The 6,696-nt window shown below is 39.7% G+C and overlaps 1 protein-coding gene across 1 annotated transcript in view; it reads right to left on the reverse strand.

The window, feature by feature from the left end:
• The window catches only part of CDK6 (cyclin dependent kinase 6), a 253,170-nt gene extending 252,651 nt beyond the window's left edge, over nucleotides 1-519 (reverse strand). The window contains exon 1 of the mRNA XM_019508425.1: nucleotides 47-519. The gene's annotated coding sequence lies outside the window, so the exon portion shown is untranslated. The remainder of the gene's footprint in view (nucleotides 1-46) is intronic.
• Between the last annotated feature and the right edge of the window lie 6,177 nt (nucleotides 520-6,696).

Raw genomic sequence — 6,696 nt, forward strand, 5'->3', positions numbered from 1 at the left:
CACCCCGCCGCTAGGTGCAGGCAGCACGTGGAGCCTCCCGCATTACCTGGGGCCGCCCCGCGGGGCGCGCAGAGCCCGGCTAAGCCGCCGCCGCGGGCAGGAATGTGCCCTGCGAGGCGCCTCCCATGCAGCTGTGCGGAGCACGGGCCGGAGCGGGCACCCGGCCTTCATTCACATGGTGATGTCCCCGGCAGGTCCCCGCCGCGCCGGCCCGGGCCACACAGGTAGCGAGGCAGCTCCTCCCCGGCTCCGCTGCCCTCCGCTCGCATCGTCCCGCCGCCGCCGGGCTGCACCTTCGCGCGCGGGGCGGGGGTTCGGGCTCGCCCCAGAGCCCGGCCTGCTCTGCCCCCGCCCCTGCCTGAGACACAGAGAGAGAGAGAGAGAGAGAGAGAGAGAGAGAGAGAGAAAGTCCCGTGTTAAAGCAGCCCGCAGCGGATCAAAGCCGGCGGGCTGCAACCGCCCTGCGCGGGGCTCTGGCGCAGCCCTCCCCGCCGCTCGCTCCGGCCCTGGCCCCGGCCCCGGCCCCCGCTCCCTCCCTCCCTCCGCGCCTGGGAGCAGCGCCTCCCTCCCCCTGGCTTTCCCACGCTGGCTGAATGTGACTTGACCCCATTTCAAAAAAGTTTGACATAGTGCTTCAACATTTCCGCATTCCTCCAGGACTACAAAGGCTGCGGCCGCCTCCTTCTGCTTTCTGTCTCTGCTCTCTGTCTTCACACTCAATGAAATCCTTCATGTGCCTCTGCCAAAGGCGGCCGCATACCGCGAGGGTCGCCGCGGCGGGAGGCAGGCACCCACCCAGCCCGGCCCCGTGCGCCCTGCCTGAGTGCTCGGCGCTGCACGAACACCGCCTGCCGTCTCGCCTCGACTGTAACACCCCCCCACAAAAACAAAACAAAACAACAAACCCAACCCAACCCAAAATGCTCGTTGGGCCCAACAGGTTAAGGCTGTGCAAACAAGCTGGGAATCAATACGGCTGAGTCTTCATTGCTTGGGACTTTCCATGCACCAATCTCCCAGGACAGCCAGTCCTGGCAGAAAGAGTTTCATTACTCAGGTGCAAACATTGGTTCAGAATGATACCTTTTATTAGACCAAGTAGGATGCAGCAATTATTTATTGTGCTGCAGGAGTTATGTATCAGATGAAGCAGTTATTTATTGCGTTGATTAGATTTCTATGCCCCCACCCCAAAAAAAAGGCTTGCGAGATCATGGCGGGGGGCGGTTTTGTGCAGGTCAAAACGATCAAGAGGAGCCCCTACCCCGCAAGGCTTGGGGGGCGGGGCGGGGCGGGGGGAGCTCGAGGGTGGCCGCTTTGCTGAAGCAGGGAGGGCTTTGGGCAAAGTGGGTTGCAAACAGTTAAGGAAATATTTTCCACGGGAAAATGCAGATGCCAATCTGCTCTCCCACTGCAAGTGGGGAAGGCCAGGCATCGGCAGCTCACCCCCTTCCTTGGCCCCAGCTGCTCCATTCCACCAAATGCGTCTGAGACCCGCTGGGCAGTTCTGGAGTTTACAGCCCACCAGTCACAGTGGGAGCAGGCCAGACCCAGAATCTCTCACTTCTTTGGCCAAAAGGGCACTAAGTATAACAATTCCTTGTGTTTACCAGCAGAAGCCATTGGCACATAGGGTGTTATGTACCTAGGTCTTGATCTGCTGAAGCTGACTTAGCAGTTTTATGTACATAAGATCTTATGTGATTAAAAGACTAACGGTCTGAGAGATGCACAGAAAACAGTTTTTTGTTGTTTTTTTTTAATTTCATGGGTCCTCTGAGCTGTCATTAAGTCCCCTGGCTGAAACAAAGCTTGAGGTATGGATTCAACAGTTCATACCAAAGATGAAGATTAATAAATTGGCACTCTCCATCCCTGTTCCTGAGTGGTTTTAAAGCATCACTTGGAATGAGAATGCTGAGAAAGACTAAGAGGTCCCTGGCTTCATCTGCCAGAAGGGGCAGCTTACACCAATGGAGATCTGGAAGCCTTTAACAAAGTTGTGTGTCCCGTGGACCAGTGTTCGCAGAAATCCATGCAAGCACTGAAGGATCTGCAGGAACCTGATTTATAATACGATTTTTTAAAATTAAATATGCAGTCTTATACAACTTTGTTAAATTTAATGTTAATTTTGCAAAAGATAGTGACAACTTGTTAGAAAATCCTAGCAAAAATTAGAAAGTTCAGACCTTAAAGTATGTAATAAAATGACCTAAAAATCTAAATATACATAAAACTTTTAAACAATAATTTTAGATACGCACAACTGACATAATATCATAACTACATGGCCATTACCTCTTTTTAATTTTTTTTACTATTTAGAATTGTCTAACTAACGTTCTTAATCTTTTTACTAAACTTTTTTTTCCCTGAACAGCTTTGGACCAGATTCAAATCTGCAGGTACATGGAATGTAAAATCTCTTTCTTTCTCTCTCGGCATGAAAAAGGATTCACATACCTGCTGGCACCTTTCCAAAAAAGATTTCTAGACATTTTTAAATTCTAGCTTGGACTCTACTGGAATCCTATTTTTGGAGGCTGCCTGACCAGGCACTGATCTTTTAAACACTTAAGTGTACAACTTACTAATGGATGCAGGAGGAATAGTGTTGCTATTTGGGATTTTCATTTCCATGGCAATTATTCTGTATTGAAATCTGCAACTTTAATATTTCATTAAGAACCACTGCAGACAGTTCATAAAACTCCTCCTCCAAGCACCCTGCCTACCCAGCTCAAAAATATATGTGATGGTTCTATATGGTATAAATGTTTTCTCTACATGAATTTGTAATGGTCTCAGTATATTTGACTGCTGAAACCATACATGTGTTGTGCTAGCAAACTGGATGAGTCAACAATGTTTAATGCTACACCATTTTAGATTATGAAAATGCCACACTTTAAAAGGCTAGCTGTGATTTCAGAAATATTTTCGAGAGTGTTTTAAAGCGTTAAGAGAGTGTTTCTTTTCTCTCTCTTCTTGTAAGGCCAGGTAGTTTAGTCCTACTGTCCAGGGCTTAGAGGAGACTTATAAACCTCGAAAAGTACCTAAAATAAGATTTCTGTATGAAAAAAAATTGATTTCAGGCAGGAATTTCAAAACATAATTTAGTGTGAAAAGCAATAAGTAATAATGAGTAATTTCTGCTCAGAAAAAATTGCTTGCTTGGATTTGATTAAATACTATTTGAACTTTAAATCAATTGCAATAGATTTTAAAGCCATTAAATTTGCTTCATATAACTTGCTTTGTGAAACAGTTAAAAATCAGAAAAATAGAATACACTATTGGACATGAAAAAGCCATTTTTAGTCTTCTGCTTTTGAAAAAAAAATCATAAAATATTTATTGTTCCAATTTCATACCAGAGACATTTTATACTCCAGTGTTTCTGTTTTAAATATACATTTTATTTTCACTTTGTATCAACAAAGAGAATAATCCACATTGTTTTTATGGTGTAAAATGTCTTCATTAATTTATATTTATTTAAAATGCTATTTCCATTTTGAGGAACTGGTATTGTAAAAATCCATTAAACTTTACTAAGAAATGAAGTCAGAATAACTGAGTTTTTGGTAATTCTGCATTTATTATCATGAAATTGTTTGTTGTACTGAAAAAATTGCTCTTCTGACTGAAAGTTTAGGAGAAAACTGCATTCTCAACTTTTCTTTAAATCCACCAATTTTATTTAGTGGAATCTTTTTTGAACTCTCTTTAGCTTTTAAACAATGCTTTTAAACAGAAACTTATATGGGAAGGTATTTGAGTGCAATTCTATATTTTATTTGTTTGCCATCTTAATTAAAGTATGATTACATGACCTTGTAACTAAGACCCCAAATTATTTTTGTTGCTTTAGTGAATACGATATACATTTTAAAAGTAATATAATTACTGAAATAAGCATACGGCAGTTTATTTGAATAAACTGGAAGTGTTAGTGTCAAGAACTGCTATGAATAGTCTAAGACTTTCAGAACGAAAGATGCACACTGCATTGTTTTGTTTTGTGTGTTTCATCTCTGTTTTGGGAACTGCTAAAAGTTTGTTGGGGATTACACAGTTGGTTTTACAGGAAATCCTCATGCAAATCAGAATGAAACTTATTCGTCAGAAATACATATTTTAACAGAGGTTTTTTGGGAGAATGTGGCTTTATATACACTATTATTCAACATTCCCTATTTATGTCTAACTTGCATGATCCATTTTAGCTGACAAGGCATGATTTTTACTCTTTTAGTTAGGCAATCCTGCACACAAAAACACTTTGGTAGTTGAAAAGCTAAGTAATGTTTTGCCAGAATAGCCATAAATCAGTTGAGTTAGTACTACAAATCATGGATAATTGTAGAATCCTTTAATAGGAAGATAATCTTATAATACTAGAGTGAAATTTAAAAATATATTATAAATGACCTTTATCAAGTGTAAAGAATTTTTATAAGTAAAATAGTGTTCATTACTTGTTGAAATATTTTAAAAAATCTATATTTCATAAATCACAGATCATGTTGAACTTAGAAAACCAATTCTTAATTTAACAATTGCATTATATAATTTTGTACGAACACTTGAAATGTCAAGATATAGAAAATACTTTTTAAAACTTGTTTCAATAAAGCATAGACATCATAGAGAAAATGTATCTAATAACAAATGCAACATAGACTTTATACTAGTGTTTAATTAAAGAAATCGATTTTCATATTCACATTCTTAATTAGTAAAACCAGAACACACATCTCTGAATCATGTTTTCTGAAAGGCACACCAGCTTATAAAAACATCCACAGAGTGTTTTAATTAATGCACATGACACTAAAACAATGTTCTAATCTATGTAAAATGTATATAACCACTGTATAATTGGCAGTCATTAAGGTATCTTAAGCCAATTTCAGCATGATTCTGTTTAGTTTATTTTTCTTGCATCAGTCTTTGTTTATAGCTGATAATTTTGTTTTACAAATTGTATTTTTCTATTATTGGAATAATAAACTATACTTGGGGACTATTGTTTTTTCCTAATGTAAAGAAATACTCTATAATGTTATGTAATTCAATATACACATATTTTCCCCTATTTGTTTGTATATGCTTTTGGAATTACAAGTTCTAGTGAGAGCCAAGTAAATATGCCTTTTGAAAAGCATGTCTACAAAAAAGGGTAAGCATACTTGCTCTAGGAAAAGCTGGATCTTTCTAATGGGTGTATTTGACTAAATATAACATACGTAACCTATATGCCCTCCTCTTTAGACAAGAACTTTGTTCTAGAACGTTAATTTTTCCATTATTTGGTGCCTTAATATCAGCTTGTGCCATGGAAGACTAATAGAAAAATAGGTATTTTTCTCTAAGTAAATAATTTCTTGCCTGTTGTAGCAGGATTGGAGTGTTGTTGTAGCCATGGTAGTCCAGTAAATGTATGAGAAACAAGTATTTTTGTTATATCTTTTATTGGACCAACTATATAGTTTAGGCACAAAGAACCCAAAGCTTGTCCAACTAGTCTTTTGAATATACAGTTGATCCAATAAATGATGACACCAAAAAAAACCCAACCTTGTCTGTTGCTACTTTTATTATTGTATCATGTAAAAACCTCTGAATGAATCTGGTAGCCCCCAAATGAGGTCTATATTGTGCTGGGCACTAAACATATATAATAGCTTGCAGTCTAGATAATTAAGAAAGACAAAAGATATGAGGGGAAACAAAGGTACAGAGAAGTGAAGAGACTTGTGTAAAGTCAATTAAAAAGAGAATCCCATACACTACCCATAATTTACAGATACAAACATACAGCTTCAGAACTAAAGACATTTACGACATTTAAGGAAGGTAAATGACCAGCATTTTTTCTGCTTTCTTCAAGACTTTAAAGTTCTGTCTTGTTTTGTAATCATCAGGGTCTGATCCATCATCACTGATCAGTAATCACTCCATGTGACCATTATTTATCAGGGATAAGATTCTTCTCTACACCCTTCTGTGTCCTTGTTTTCTTTTACTGACCTATATATCTACTCTGATATGCGTATGCACACACATGCACATAAGCACAGATGTGCGTGTGCGCGCGCACACACACACACAAACACAAGTTTTATTAAATCAGGAGGAACATATGGGATATTACCAATGCAAGATCAGGTAAACTAGAACATGTTACATACAGGGCATGTCTACATGAGGTGCTATTGTGCAGTGGTTACTGCACATTTATTTAGTACTTGTATAATCAAGTACTAAATAAATGTGCAGTAACTGGAGTTTCTGTGCAGTAATGCCAGCGAATGCCTTTTTAGTGATGCTACTGTGCAGTAGCCTAATAATACTGCCCAGTAGTATTAGCATTGTTGGTGCTGTGATGCACTACTGCACAGTATTATTCAGCTACTGCAGAGTTAGTGTCTCATATAGACATGCCCACACACACACACGTGTATATATATACACACACAATCAATACAGGAGGAATAATGTTGCTATTTGAGGTTTTCATTTCCATTCCAACTCATTTTGTATTAAAATCTAGAACTTAAAAGTCTTCATTAAGAAACACTGAACCACACAAAACTCCTCAAAGCACTCTGCCTACCCATCTAGAGAATGTATGTGATGGTTCAGTATGGTATAAATGTTATGTGCGGGGGGGGGGGGGGGGGGGGG

The sequence above is a fragment of the Gavialis gangeticus genome, unplaced genomic scaffold (assembly GCF_001723915.1).
Source record: "Gavialis gangeticus isolate Ggan-Ray unplaced genomic scaffold, GavGan_comp1, whole genome shotgun sequence".
NCBI classification, from domain to species: domain Eukaryota; kingdom Metazoa; phylum Chordata; order Crocodylia; family Gavialidae; genus Gavialis; species Gavialis gangeticus.